The 14,896-nt window shown below is 47.8% G+C and overlaps 1 protein-coding gene across 12 annotated transcripts in view; it reads left to right on the top strand.

Annotated features, from left to right (window-relative positions):
- The first annotated feature begins 565 nt into the window (after positions 1 to 565).
- Positions 566 to 14,896, top strand: part of FAT1 (FAT atypical cadherin 1) — a 141,172-nt gene continuing 126,841 nt past the window's right edge. For 3 of the 12 annotated variants that reach the window (XR_004031094.1, XR_004031096.1, XR_004031095.1), the window contains exon 1: positions 566 to 1,494. The gene's annotated coding sequence lies outside the window, so the exon portion shown is untranslated. Of the gene's footprint in view, positions 1,495 to 4,005; positions 4,217 to 10,002; positions 10,019 to 14,896 lie in introns of those variants that run through there. The other 9 variants (XM_030816422.1, XM_030816421.1, XM_030816419.1 and 6 more) reach the window with 6 other exon arrangements.

The raw sequence follows: 14,896 nt of genomic DNA, 5'->3' as shown, positions 1-14,896 counted from the left end.
CAAGGCTAAACACACACAACATTCCAATCACCTAATCTTGTTCTCTCCTTACTGTTTAGCTCCCTGCCCAGTTTCCTCTGTGCTCAGAATTTTGCTCTTGACCTTTGCAAAAGAACGACCAGCTAAACTGATCAACATATTTATACCAAGGGATGCAAATATATGATAGAAACGCCCCCAGCCCCCTTTTGCAAGGATCTTGAATGTTAATGACAATCTTCTGGGGACAATGTCAACTCACAGAAATGGCTCCCTCGGAATTTCACGCTGTTCAGGGAGATATTTTGGTACTTTAGTGGCGGCATTAAAAATATATTCCACAGCAGATAATTTCCTGGAGGCTGGACACTTACATAAAGACGACGCATTCTTTTATAAATTAAACCTCAATAGTGTTTGCATTTATCTAAATGGGTATTATTTCGAGGAGGAGACAGTGATTTGTGTATTAGCCCCTATCACTACGGATGACTTGTAAGACACGTTAGGAACTGGCTCCTCCCTTATCCCTTCGCCCCCTCCTCTCAGAACCATATAAGCTTCAGAGTACGGTCAAGGCAAGAGTAGCATTGGGAAAGAATTTGAAAATAAAAATACAGCTCCGTGATTTTCAACATAAAGACCACGAACAGCATAGTCAGTCGTGAAAAAAAATTCACATCCAGAAGTTGGAGGGCCACAAAGTACAAGTCGCCCAGGCCAGTCTGCAGAGACTGTTCATGCTTCCGCCCAGCAAAAATCTGGAAGGCGACACGTCGCGACGAATTTCAGCTGCAGAAGAGGAAGAGCATCACCTGCAGTCCGCGGCGTGGGAAACGCCGCCGGAGGGGCTCCGCGAGCCGGGGAAGTGCGCGCAGCGGGGCTCCGGGCGGCTCAGGCGCTGAGTGCGAGGAACGCCCGCGCTCGCCGGCGCCCGGGAAACGCAGCCGAAGGAGGAGGGCAGGCGTTTCACCCGCGCCACAGCTGCGGCCGGCCAGAGAGACCGCAGAGGCCGGGACCCCCCGCAGCCTCCGCGCCCGCTGCTGCGACTGCCGGAGTGGCGCGCCCAGCCGGAGAATCCCGTCCGCGCCCGGGGCGGGGGGCGAGGCGGGGCGCTGACGTCACCTCCCCTCCCCCACCGCCTCCAAGAGGGAGGGAGTCGGGAAAGAGGCAGCGAGTCGCCGCAGCCGCCGGCCGCAACTCCTCAACTCGGCGGCTGGCTGCCTGGGCACGTCCTGACAAACTTGGCTGCTCCCGGGCCCTCGTTCCGGCCCCGCGCACTCTCTTTTCGCCTGCGTTTGGTGCTTAAGTTTGTCCTGGTCGGAAGCCTCCGGAGATGCGGCCGCCTGGGTCCCGGCGGCACGGACGTTGGCACTCTGGTTAGGGACACGCTGAAGATCCCGGGGAGGCAAAGTTGGTACTTCAAACCCGGCTCGTAACACATATCTACACCGCGGGGGGATCACGGAGCTGCCGGGGACTTTAGAGCCCAGGGCCGAGGACTCGGCTAGACTGGTGAGTTCTTTGTTCAAATCGTGCATGCCTTTTGGCATTTAAGTTTAAACCGTAAATGAAATTACGTGGGGTGTGTGGCTCTAAGCGAGTGCGGGGAAGCGTGTGCGCCCTACGGGTTCTCGGCTCCAGGAGCTGCGCATCCCTCTGGCTTTGTGCGGCTCGGCGATGAAAGATTCGTATGCATAGCTTTGGGAATTCATAAAATACATATAGAGCACTGTTCAAAAGAACTTGAGAGGCAATGCTGTTTGTGCATTATTTTGAAGGTAACTTATTATAGCAATGGTGCCTAGGGAGGGCGCATCGGGGCCGCGAGATTTGCAGGGGCGCAGCGCCCTCTAGTCCGGGCACCTGGCGAGGCGCACTCCTTGCCGGGTTCTGCGCGGGGGCGAACCTGGACCTCCCCGGCGCTCGGCGACGTGGGCGCTTGCTCACCCCAGTCTTCACTGACCACCCACCCGGGCCCATTCTTTATATGAGTTACAAAAATCAGCTTGGGTGGACTGGATGTAGAGGCCGTGCTGGAGGAAAGCGTTTTGTTTCTGGAACCGTCTCCCCAACCCCCTCCCTAATTTCCACGAGCCTTTGGGGACAGGGTTAGGGAGGGTCGATTATTTAAAGGACAAATGTGGAACTTGAACCACATTTCTCTCTCTCATGAAAATAATTCGATTTGCGGTAGCTAACAGGCATGTCCATTTCGTTCTGTTGGCGCTTAAGGATCAGTAGAATCGTGGCAGAGTCCTAAGTCTGAAATCTCCATCCCTGGCTCTCGGCGGCTCCTGTGGCGACCAAGTGCAACTTCTTCCAGGCAGATAGATTTCTCAGGGAGCCTGGAAAATCGGGATTCCCAAACAGATGTAAAACATCTAGTAAGCCCTAGGAAGCGTTATTACTTATTAATTAATGGTAATCTTCTCCAGGAATTCTTTTGTGCCATTTTAAAAAAATCCCGTGATTTTACGTCAGGGAATGGTATCTTTGTACTTTTTTACTGTTCTTCTTTTCCCCTTTTAGCACTACTCCCGCTCCCTCGCTCCCAGGAAACGGCTGGAGTTCCGGTGTGGTTGGGTTTTGCTGAGATTTACAATTCGGCAAGCGGCACAAGCCGGTTGGGCTTGGAGATCAGGTCACCCACTTTCGAGGTGTTCCATGTATGAAATTGACCTGTAAGCACTTGCAGCAATTATGGCCGGGGCAAACACGTCTTTGGATGATGGAGTTTGCATTGCTGGATGTGTGAATCTGTGAATATTCCAACTGGCGGGCAGGGAATATAGGGCTACGAATCGGCACACTCATCTTGCAGGCATTATTTTTCCTTCCCAGCCACAACCTGCTAGACACTTTTATTATTATTTTTTCCGGTCACCTCTAAGATGGCTTATAAGGTGACTGCGTTAACTTTGAACCCAGGAAATTCTCTTTCACACTTGACTGCCCTGCCGTTCCCCTCCCCGCCAAGCTCCCTCCACCGGTCCCCGGGAAATCGGATCTCTTTGTCTTCCCAGTGTTAAAATGCCTGAGTCCCACAAACTTTCCGAGATCAAGTCCGCCCTCTTGTCCAGGCTGCGTCCCAGCGCCTCCGGCCCTCCGGGCTTCGGCCGAGTCCGCCCTGCGCCGAGCCTGCGGCTGGAGCCCTGCCCGCGCCGGGGATGGGCTCCGCGCCCGGGACGTTCAGGCTGGGCGCCCGGCGCGGGGAGTTCTCGGAGCGGGCGTCTCGGCGCTGGGGCTTCCCCTCTGCCTAGGAACTTGCAGTTGTCGGCCTGGGGTCACGCTTTGGGGCCCCTGGGGCCGACTCCCAGCTAGGAAGCCCTCGGGACGCCGCGACTGCCTTTTGTCCCGCAGGCCTGGGCGTCCGGGGTGTCAGCGGGGGACGCCAGGCGCCCGCGGCGGGGAGGGCCTGGGGTCTAACTCGGCAGAAAAAGGTCGCGGGGGAAGCGTTTCCATTTTCTGGGGACTCAGTGTGGACTGAAGGAGGAAGTACATTCCGACCTAGCTGCATTCCTTTGGAGACCTGGGGGACGACTTCAGCCCACCAAACCTCCGCGGACCCAGAGCCGCGCCATTCAAATGCAGATTCAGGGGCTCCCAGAAGGCTATGGAAAAGCTAAAGGGATGCCTCTAGGAAGCTTTCTCATTAGGCCCCAGCCTTTTTTTTTTTTTTTTTTTTTTTTTTTTTTTAGCTAAGCTAACGTTTCCCTTTCTTGGCTTGGAGCACTCCCCAATTCCTTGCACAGCGCCTGTGGCTGGCCGTAACTAACCTCAGCATCACAAGCCTCGCCCTGCCCCTCGGAGCCACGCTAGACCCCGCTGGGCGCCTTCTCGTCTCCCAGCACGGACCTGGCGTTCGCAGGGACTGGGGCTCTTTGGGCCCGGGCGGGACGGCGTGGCCGAACCCGCGGGCCCCGAGCCGGCAGCCGGGGAAAGTCGGCTCGAGTTTCCGCGCCCGAGAAACGAGCGCCGGCGCCGGCGGGCGGGGCCGGGGCGGAGGGATCTCCTGCGCTCGGGGAGCGTGAGGCGCCGGCGCCGGGGCCGAGCTGGGCGGCCGGGCGCGGGGAGAGGGCGCAGGAGCGGGAGCGGGTGCGGGTCGCGCGGCAGGTACCATGCGGACGCGCGAGCCCGGCGAGGCCCCCGGCAGGCCCGGTCCCTGCTCGGGGGCGCGCTGAGACGGCGGGTGAGCTCCACGAGAGCACCGTCGCCACTTCGGGCAAACTTTGCGGTAAGTTCGCTGGGGTGCGGGCCGGCCGGCGGGGGCGAGAGCGTGCAGCGCGCTGCGGTGCGGGCTCCGTGAGTGTCCGCCCGGTCCCCGGCTCGGGCTCCGGCGCTGCCGAAAACGGATGAGTGCGCGACCTCCCGGGGGGTGGAGTGACTCGGTCCTTCCCAATTGGGAAGTTCAGCACTGGCTAGGGGGGTCCCGGCGGCGGAGCGGGAAAAAGAGGCGACCGCGCGGGGCCGGTCCGGAGCCATTGCTGGGGTCCGATCCTTTCTGACGCGCCGCCTTCCCTCCGGGAGCTCGCTGGGCTGCGCCGGCCTCGCGGTCTCCTGGGGCATCCCGCCGTCTGCGAAAGACCCGCTCGCTGAGCGGTGCACGCGGGAGGCCTGCGCGGGGCTGCCGGGTCCCTGGGTCTCTGGGTGTTTGCGCCCTGCAGGAGGTGCGGATGCAACCGGTGGACTGCGGAGGGAAGGGCTGCGAGGCTGCATTACGGGGCTGAACATCTGCAGAGTGTGCGGTTTGTCGGTGTTTTCTGTCTTCTCTGGAGGAGGAACTTCTAAGATCTTTTTAAAAGAAAGAGGTTTTGGTCCTTCATTGCCTTAAAAAAAAAAAACAAAAAACTCGGTGCTTTCTTTTAGAGAGCCAGCTTTCTGCTGTGTGTTAGATTTTTTTGTTTCCGCTGATGTGAATTGCAAGGCTTTGGAAACAAGGACGCAATTGTATGAGTTAGGAAAGTAAACTCATAAATATTTTCTATGCAGTTAAGTTTTTTTTTTTTTTTTGTCTGAACTGTGGTTTCATTAAGTGGCTTTTGTTAAGCAATTCCCGGGTGCCTGATAGAGGCGATTACTTTTTTAAGTGGATATTAACAGTGATTATTAGTATGAGAAAAGATTGAAAAGAAAATGACCTTCAGCTATTCATTTCTTTTTCAAAAGCAGATTCTTAGTGCTTCATATATTCAGATACAGGTTTCGATAGTTTAAGAAGGTATCTGTGTGTGAGAACTAGGTAATGGTGTTGTTTTTCACACTATTCTTAATGAGTTTGGTTATGCTGTCCAACACATCTAGTTGTTACAGGGACGTTTGAAAAGGTGTTTCTCCAGTTAATAGTTAATTGTGATATTTGTCTTTGTCTTTTTGTCTTAGGAAGACAGCTCTGATTCCACAATTAGAATTATTCCTTTGTATTTAAGATGTAAAAATACTTAAAACACTATGTAATTTTTTAAAACAACAATTGGTATAAGCCTTGAGTTATGCTAAACATGGCATTTAACAAGCTCAAGGTAAGGTTTGATTTGAATGAAGTTTGCATTTGTATAACCATTTTTTGAAAAATGAACACCTTAAATGAGCCAAATTATTTGGCACTCTGAAAAGAAGTGTGGTTGTTAGAGGACTTTATAAAATCATTTCGGGCCACCTGTATATTCATTTGTCTCTTTTGTCACTAGAAGTATCCCCGTTGGGTTCTCATCATGTTAGTAGATCATTTAAATCCATGGTCCGGACAGGTGCCAACAGAAAAATATTTAAAAATTATGGCCAGGCGCGGTGGCTCACGTCTGTAAACCCAGCCCTATGGGAGGTCGAGGCGGGCGGATCACCGGAGGTCGGGGGTTCGAGACCAACCTGACCAACATGGAGAAACCCTGTCTCTACTAAAAATACAAAATTAGCCGAGTGTGGTGGCGCATGCCTGTTAATCCTAGCTACTTGGGAGGCTGAGGCAGGAGGATCGCTTCAACCCGGGAGGTGGAGGTTGCGGTAAGCCGAGATCGTGCCGTTGCAATTCAGCCTGGGGAAAAAAAAAAAGAAGAAAAAGAAAAAAGAGAAGAAAAATCTTTAAAAATTATGCACAAACTAATTCTGTTTTCATTCCCTTGATCATCCTCTACCTTTCCATTGCCTTTAGACTTTGCTTTGAGGTCCCTTTGAAGCAGTCGTTTCTTTGAATGTTAGAGGTGGATAGGATCTTAGAGATTATGTTTTAACACTTTACCCACTTGCTTTCCACCCAAATTTGGCTGATTTTATGTAGAATCAATCAGCCAAATCAAATTAGTACATTATTATTGCATTAGATTCTGTCTCAGTGGCATAATTTGTAGCCTAAAGGACCTGATTTAATAGCAGGGAGCCGTAAGGCTTGATGTGCTGTTTAATCTTTATGAGTGGGATTTGCGCTAGATAATTGTTCTTTTGACCAAATTATATAGAAGTTGAAGCCAAACTCTATCTTTTGGTCTCACTTAATTGTTCAGTTTGCAAATGCTTATTTATCCTTAGACACTGGAGAAGAGTTTTTGAAATGAGTGATATACGTCAATTAAGATCAGGAAGTTGCCGTTTTCTCTTATATCTGAGGGGAACTTTTCATTTCAAAAATATATTCTGATGAGGAATCCGCATATTTCACTCTTTTAAGTTTTTTAAGTCATCTTTTGCTGTAAGTCCCAGATTTAAATACATTGCCTGAATTCTTGCTTAATTCCAAGGGTTCATTATGTATGTGAAGATAAGTCTATAAAGTAAAAATAATAAAGTCGTCTACACACTGCTTAGGAAAATTAGTCATGATTTAATCTGTATCCTTCATAGAATATTAAGGTTAGAGCTTCGTGATAATCTGCAACACAGACACTGACCTGGCATTATCTATAGCCAATTTTGAGGCAGTGTAAGGTGGGTGGTGACCTCTTTCTGAGCTATTGGAAATGAGTCCTCTACAGAGCAGCCACCTGCAGTGTTGTTACCAGCCTCGTGGTTGTGCCTGGATTTTCTGTTAATTTGAGGATGGATGTTTTATTTTCATATGTTATCCCTCTCTATATCCCCTCCCCAACACAGTCCTGCCTCCCATTTCTCACTCTTAATGCTTTATTCATCTGTCCATTTACCAGTCCAACAATAGTGGACCTCCGCTGTGTCAAACATTGAGCCAGATACAACATCTAGTGCTGAACAAATCGTGTTTCCTGCCCTCAAGCAGCTTGTAGTCTGATAAGGGAGAGGACAAGTACACAGTTTCTTGTAGACCAGTGTGATAAGAAATCCATTCAGGTCAAGGTGGTCCGTAGCAGCACCTCAGTGAGCTGGGGGATCTGGGGCAGGTGGATTTAGGATAATATGAGTTCTGAGGGAAGTGTGAATCAGAGGGGAACAATTCAAGCAGAGGAAATGATGTGTGAAGAGCAAGTTATAGAAAGCATAGTGTGGCTTGTGGTGTGATGAGTGGAGAGAAATTCTGAAGACCTCACCGTACCATGTTATCTGAGGGAAAGGATTGTCTTCTTTTTTTTGTCTACATAGAACATAGATAATCTTGACTATGACTTAAATAATCTTACTAAAAAAGGGAGGATTGTTTTTATGAGGCAGAGGTTAAGGAGAGAGAAAAAGAAAGAAATGTTGAAGAGGAAAGGTGAAAACAAATAAGCTGTATGTGAGGAGTGGAGGGCAGGAAACAAAATAGTAATGTTTGCATTATCTTTCGGAAGGGAAGAGGTCAAGATGTTACATTAGTTTAGAGCCTTCACCACTAGGTGGTGTTATTGGCTCAAGACAGCTTGGCTACTGAACTTGTTGCAAGTCTGGGAAGTATGCCTTTTTGTTTTAGAGTAAGAAGTAGTGTTGGGAAATTAGGAAATTAGTTAGAGATCAGTTTATCAAAGGTCTTTAATGCAAGGTTAAGAATAATATACTTAGCAGGCTAAGGGGAAATACTGAATATTTTCAAACTAAAGAATAATGTCACAAAGAAGTTTGAATAGGTTGACTGAGATTGGGGGTAGAAAGCAGGAATACCAAAAGACTGTAGGAATACTCTGCATGAACAAAATACCCATTTGAACTAGGTGGTAGCGGCAGAAATGCAAAGGGAATCATTTTGAGAAATTGAGAAAGAAATGTCAAGTCTGGATAACTTTTGAGAAATGAAGGTGTGAGAGCCAGGAGGCTGCAAAGATTTTAGTCCATCCTTCAATTTCTCAAATACATGGAGTCGAAAGGATTAAGCAAGTTCCTTGAATTCACACAGTTGATTAGTAACAAAGCTGGAGCTAGGTTCCACATTTGATGTTCTCCCAACCCCTTCCTTTTTGTTTGATTTGTTAGTTTGCAAACTTGGTTGATTTGGGAAGTGGTGAGATTGGAAAATACACTGGAAGAGCTGTTACTTTGTAATGGTGAAAGGGTGAAAAGTCTATATAGTTGTCCCTTGGTCTCTAAGGGGAGATTTGGGATTTTATACCGAAATCTGAGGATGCTCAAGTCCCTGATATAAAATGGGGTACTATTTATATTTTTACTGTTTTATTGTTCATTTTAAAGACGCTCTCAACCTGAGGTTGGTTGGATCCATGGATGCAGAACTCTTCTATAGTGAAGGCCAATCATATAACTTAGGTTTGATGGTATTTCAGGAGGAGTGTTAGGAGGTGTTTGAGAGAGGTTAGAGCTGAAATTGCAGATTTGGTGCACTGATCCTTCATGATTTGAGGCAGAGTGGATGAGATCTTTAAGGGTGGTAATAAATGCGTGTGGAGGAAGAGTTGGAAGACAAGTTTGTAATGCCAGAGTTTTAGGTGAGTCAGTGTAGAGTATAAAAGAGTGTGGAAGAGAATCAGGAGAATGTTGTCATTCATTTTTCATACCTATGGATTGCCTCTTTGTTTTGGGGGACTCTGACCATATGAAGGATCAGGAGTGGTGGGGAGGGGAGTGAGTAGTGTCAAAGGTGTCATGAAATCAAGGAGGATGAGCACTGAGAAAAGGTCATTGGTTTGACATTAGCTTGTGATGCGGGAACAGCTGTTCTGCCAGGGTGGACCTGCAGGATCTCTGTGGAGCAGCGTTTAGTGGAGAGGGAGTTTTTTTTTTTTTTTTTTTTTTTTTTTTTTTGAGACGGAGTCTCACTCTGTCACCCAGGCTGGAGTGCAGTGGCGTGATCTGGGCTCACTGCAAGCTCCGCCTCCTGGGTTCACGCCATTCTCCTGCCTCAGCCTCTCCGAGTAGCTGGGACTACAGGTGCCCGCCACTACGCCCGACTAATTTTTTTGTATTTTTAGTAGACACGGGGTTTCACCGTGGTCTCGATCTCCTGACCTCGTGATCCGCCCGCCTCAGCCTCCCAAAGTGCTGAGATTACAAGCTTGAGCCACCGCGCCCGGCCTTGGAGAGGGAGTTCTAAGGAAGCCAGGGCGGTGCTGTGAAACTCCTTTTCTTGCAATCTTCGCCAGTATAAAGAAAGAGAAGAACAAGAGTGTTTGTTTGAAAGAAGCAAAGGTTTGAATGAAGTTTATTTATCTTATTTTATTTTAATTAATTAATTTATTTATTTATTTTTTGAGATGGAGTCTGGCTCTGTCACCCAGGTTGGAGTGCAGTGGCGCAATCTCGGCTCCCTGCAACCTCCGCCTCCTGGGTTCAAGCGATTCTCTTGCTTCAGCCTCCTGAGTAGCTGGTACTACAGGTGCATGCCACCACGCCCGGCTAATTTTTGTATTTTTAATAGAGACGGGGTTTCGCCATGTTGGCCAGGATGGTCTCAATCTCTTGACCTCATGATCTGCCCACCTTAGCCTCCCAAAGTACTGGGATTACAGGCGTGAGCCACCATGCCTGGCCAAGCTTGTTTTTTAAGTAGGGGAAGAACCTGTGTGTGTATGGATTCTGCACAAGGTGTCAGGAGTGGGAGGAGCTGTAGAAGAGGCAGGATTTTGTGGCATCAGAGTATCTTTATTTGCAACTGGGATGGGTGGCATCTCTTCTGAGGTGTAAGAAGAGAGAACAGGTGAAGAGAACATTTTAAGAAGAGGAGGGAAGATGGACTTTTCTCCCTGAAGATTTCCATTTTCTTGCTGTATGTAGAACATTCACTTTCCTGGTCCGTCATTTAGTGAAGGGTTGACCGAATCTGATTATACAGGGAGCCCAATTCAACGTATAAAATAAAGTCACCAACTTGGGAGTGGAAGAAGTGGCCATGGTTGATTATTAGCTACTCTGCCAAGATGTCGTTTAAATTACTTCTATTTGTGGAGAAAAATACATTAGATGAGGTGATCTCCACTCACAAGAGGTAAACAATCTGTTTATTGAGCTTCTCCTTGGGCAAAATTTGTCCTGGAATGTGGATGAGGAGAAAGTGGTTGGAGGATAAGGAATATAGAGAGAGGGGAAAGAAGAGAATAGCACAGGAATGCCTCACCCTGCCAGAAATAGACACACAGCCGCTGCCTACCTGTCCTGTCTTGTCGTTCCCCGGAGCACGGAACAACTAGAACCCGTCATCTTCATAATGCCAGCAGACATGTTTTATAGGTTCATGTAGATAAGTAGGTTTTATCTAGAGGCCGTTTGAAAAATAGGACATCTGCTTAACTTTCTTAAGGGCAAGAACACTTCAGGAATCTATTTGGGATTGATTAAATCATGCACATGCTGAAGTTTTCTGAAAGAGTCATTGTAGTTCCACACTGTCACTGACTCTTCAGAATCTGACTCTTTCAGAAAGCTTCAGCATGTGCATGATTTAATCAATCCCAAATAGATTCCTGAAGTGTTCTTGCCCTTAAGAAAGTTAAGCAGATGTCCTATTTTTACCATTCTCAGGGTTAAATTGGAAGCGGTTGTTGATCATGTGAAGGCAATATTTAAATTAAGTCTTGCTAGAGTTACTAGATTATTGCAGCCCCAGTCAAAGATAACATATGAATGGAGTTAGCAGAAGTAATTAAATGACACATACCAAGCCTAAGGCTGCTGCTCAATTTCTAGGGTCACAGCTTCCTCCGTTCATACTGAAAATCATATGAAGATGGATTGAAAAGAATTAGTATATACCCAGAAAATAAACAGGATCTACTCATTAGTATTTCAGTGTAAGGATGAAAGCTTTTAAAAGTACCGACATGGCTATGATAATTGAACTAGAAAAATCGAGAATTTTTTTTCCTGTTGTAAATTTTATCTGGAATGTCTGAAATTTTAGAAATCATTCAACATTTTTTTTAATATACAGTATTTTTAAAAAGCCATTTACGTTGGGTGCGGTGGCTCGTGCCTGTAATCCCAGCACTTTGGGAGGCTGAGATGGGTGGATCACTGGCAGCCAGGAATTCGAGATTAGCCTGGCCAACATGGTGAAACCCCGTCTCTACTGAAATACAAAAGTTAGCTGGTCATGGTGGCGCATGCCTGTAGTCCTAGCTACTCAGGAGGCTGAGGCACGAGAATCGCTTAAACCCAGAAGGCGGAGGTTGCAGTGAGCCATGATTGCACCACCGTGCTCCAGTCTAGGTGACAGAACAAGACTGTCTTAAACAAAAAACAAACAAACAAAAATCAAAAAAACTCATTTACAATTCGTAATCTCTTGACAGCTTCATGATCCTGCTTTGAAAATGTGTTTGCCGGCCAGGCACAGGGGCTCACGACTGTAATCCCAGCATTTTGGGAGGTCCAGGCAGGTCTATCAGTTGAGCTCAGGAGTTCGAGACCAGCCTGGGCAACATGGTGAAACCCCATCTCTACAAAAAATTAGCTGGGCATGGTGGTACGCCCAGGTACCCCGGAGGCTGAAGCGGGAGGATCCCTCGAGCCTGGAAGGTTGGTGCTGCAGTGAGCTATGATGGTGCCACTGCTCTCCAGCCTGGAAGACAGAGCAAGACCCTGTCTCAGTGGGGGAAAAAAAAAGATGCTTGCAATTTAGAGATCTCTTAAAAGTGCTTTAAAAATGTGACACTGAACTGAACTCGAAATTCCAAATTTTAATCATGAGTTAAATTCTACTGACGCTTTCACTATGTTGATAGAAAATGAGAGTGGAGAAGAGCACAGTGAGGGAGAGCACAAAGTTCTCAACTTAATAATTTTGTGTTTTTATCATAACATGTGGAATGAAAAGTTTAATAATGTTGTCCTGTTCCATAAAGGCTAGAATGACTACTTGTGCTTGTAAGAATTGTGACCTCTCAGTAATAAATGTGCAGCGTTTAACAGAATTGATGCATTGTGTGATGCTGTGTCTCACCTAATGTGTCTCTGTGGCGTTTGAAACCCTTCAAAGACTTGAGCTTGAGGTCATCTAAACACTTGAATATATGCAGTTATGTTTTCAGCACAGGGGCTGTGTTCTGTTTTGTGAAGAATGTGCAGTCACGGTAATTGATTGAAGCATTTTACATGAAGGTCTCCCTGATGAAGAAATACGAAGATATTAATATCTGATTTTTACTGGAAAAGTTGTTTTTCTCCCGTATTTGTAGATTTTCAGAGATTTATGCTAAAGATATTTAAGCTTTGGACTGGGAGCCCTTCTCCTTCAAGGCTGAAATAAGTAAACACTCTTTGTTTTTGCTTTGGAAAATGCATTTTAGAAATCCGAAATTACAGTGAGTTTAAGTAGCGTGATCACCTTCTAAAAATCAAAGTATAGCCCTTGGCTCAGATGGTCTTGGGAGTTTAATTTCCGTAAGCAAAGGAGTAGGCGATAAGGTCCTTTTTAGATGAAATGGTGTTTTGAGTCTTTCCCCCCTTCAGCTTTACTGTTTGTTTTGCATAAGAGCCACAGCCATTGTTTTGATCAGGGTGGTTTTTATAGTGAAACCTGAGTTCGTGGTTCTTGGTTGCATTACTGCAGGGTTAACAATATCTTCCAAAAAGTGTATTTTTTCATTTAATAATTTATTCTACTCACAGTAGCCTTCTGTTAGCCAAGTTTGCAGAGTACATTCAGGGTTTTCGAAGGTCTCAGTTAGGAATGTGGTCCACAAGTCCCTCCCAGCTGTATTGTGGAACTGGTGAGTAGGATGTGGAAGGTAATTGCATGTTTGGGAATCCAGTTGGAGATGAGTGGGTGGTGGCGGGGGCTGTGGTGGGACTGAGCACCTGGGACACCATGGGGAGAGAACAGCTGTAGCAATCTGACGTGTTGGGCATGGTCTGTGTGTCTTAGGGGATGGAACGGTGCCAGAGCCTTCTGGTGGGGGGATACAGGGGGAAGCAGCGTGGCGCATTAGCGAGTATTTTTTTTTGTTTTTGAGACAGAGTCTTGCTCTGTCACCTAGGCTGGAGTGCAGTGGTGCGATCTCAGCTCAGTGCAACCTCCGTCTCCCTTGTTCAAGGGATTCTCCTGCCTCTGCCTCCCAAGTAGCTGGGACTACAGGCTCACACCACCACATCCAGCTAATTTTTGTATTTTTAGTAGAGACAGGGTTTCACCATGTTGGCCAGGATGGTCTCGATCTCTTGACTTTGTGATCCACCCACCTCGGCCTCCCAAAGTGCTGGGATTACAGGTGTGAGCCACCGCACCCATCTGGATTAGTGAGTATTTATATTATATAGAACTCCAAGTTCTAATGTTGGGCTTCAGCTCTACAAAAATCTTTATTTGCTGACTGTTTCTTACTACACCACTGTGCTGTGGTTCCCTTTTCCTCTCAGTGGCCGCCATCTCTGCTGTCAGGGCCTCCCATTTGGACCCTTCAAATCTTGGGGCTCTGCTCTTGGATTTTTTTCTTCTGCCTGCTCTCTTCCTTGGTGATCTCATTCAGTTCTGTGGTTTTAAATACCATCTTTCATATTCAGACAACTCTCAAATTTCTATCTGCCGGCTGGAGTCTCCCACATATCTGCTGCCCACTCACAATCTTTACTTGGATAGCCGGTAGCTGTTCCTGTCTTACCCTGTCCAAAACTGACCTCCCGATCTGCTCCCCGAGGCTGCTCCTCCTTCTGTCTCCCTCTTGGTTCCTGGCCCCCTTGTTCTCTGTGCTCAGCAGCCTTTGGCATCTTCTGTGGTAATGCTCTCTCCTCCTTTCCCTCCCTCGCCCCACTACAGTGCATCAGGCAACCTTGAAATAGATTCAGAATCTGCCCCCCACCCCCGTTGTGCCCTGGCCCGCACACGCTCCGCCTGAGTCTGCCCCACCCCCGTTGTGCCCTGGCCCGCACACGCCCCTGCCCCCCGTTGTGCCCTGGCCCGCACACGCTCCGCCTGTGTTGTGGCTGCAGCCTCTGACTGCTCTGGTCGCCCTCCAGCTTCTGCCCTGGCTGCCCACTGGCTTTTCCGTTTTACTGAGACCATGGCACTCCTCTGTTCAGAATCAGCTGGGGGGCTTCTCATTTGATTTATACTAAACTCTAAAGTCCTAAAAATCATCCTTTATCCATGAGTCCATACAGATCTTGAGAAAAAAAAAGATTCAGACTGGATGCAGTGGCTCACACCTGTAATCCCAGCAGTTCGGGAGGCCGAGTGGGCGGATCGCTTGAGCCTGGGTGTTTGAGACCAGCCTGGGCAACATGGTGAAACCCCGTCGCTATAAAAAATACAGACATGAGCCAGGCGTGCTGTAGTCCCTGAGTATGTAAAATTCCCAGTCTAAATCTGCAGGCACACCTATAGTCCCAGCTACTCAAGAGGCTGAGACTGGGGCCCTTAAAGCTCAAAGCTTCGGTGAGCCGTGATCGCGCCACTGCACTCCAGCTTGGGTGAGAGAGCGAGACTCTGTCTAAAAAAGAAAAAAAATTGAATAAATAAATGGAGGAAGATAGACAAATCAGTTTCTAGAAGAATTCTAAATATTTTGGGTAGCGAAACTCTCTACCTCTTAAGCATGGACTGCGTGCAGTGACTTCCTTACCGAGAATACAGTACAGGAAGGGGTGAAAG

This window comes from Nomascus leucogenys, chromosome 7b, assembly GCF_006542625.1.
Source record: "Nomascus leucogenys isolate Asia chromosome 7b, Asia_NLE_v1, whole genome shotgun sequence".
Lineage (NCBI taxonomy): Eukaryota > Metazoa > Chordata > Mammalia > Primates > Hylobatidae > Nomascus > Nomascus leucogenys.
This window is presented reverse-complemented; position numbering and strand designations above follow the sequence as displayed.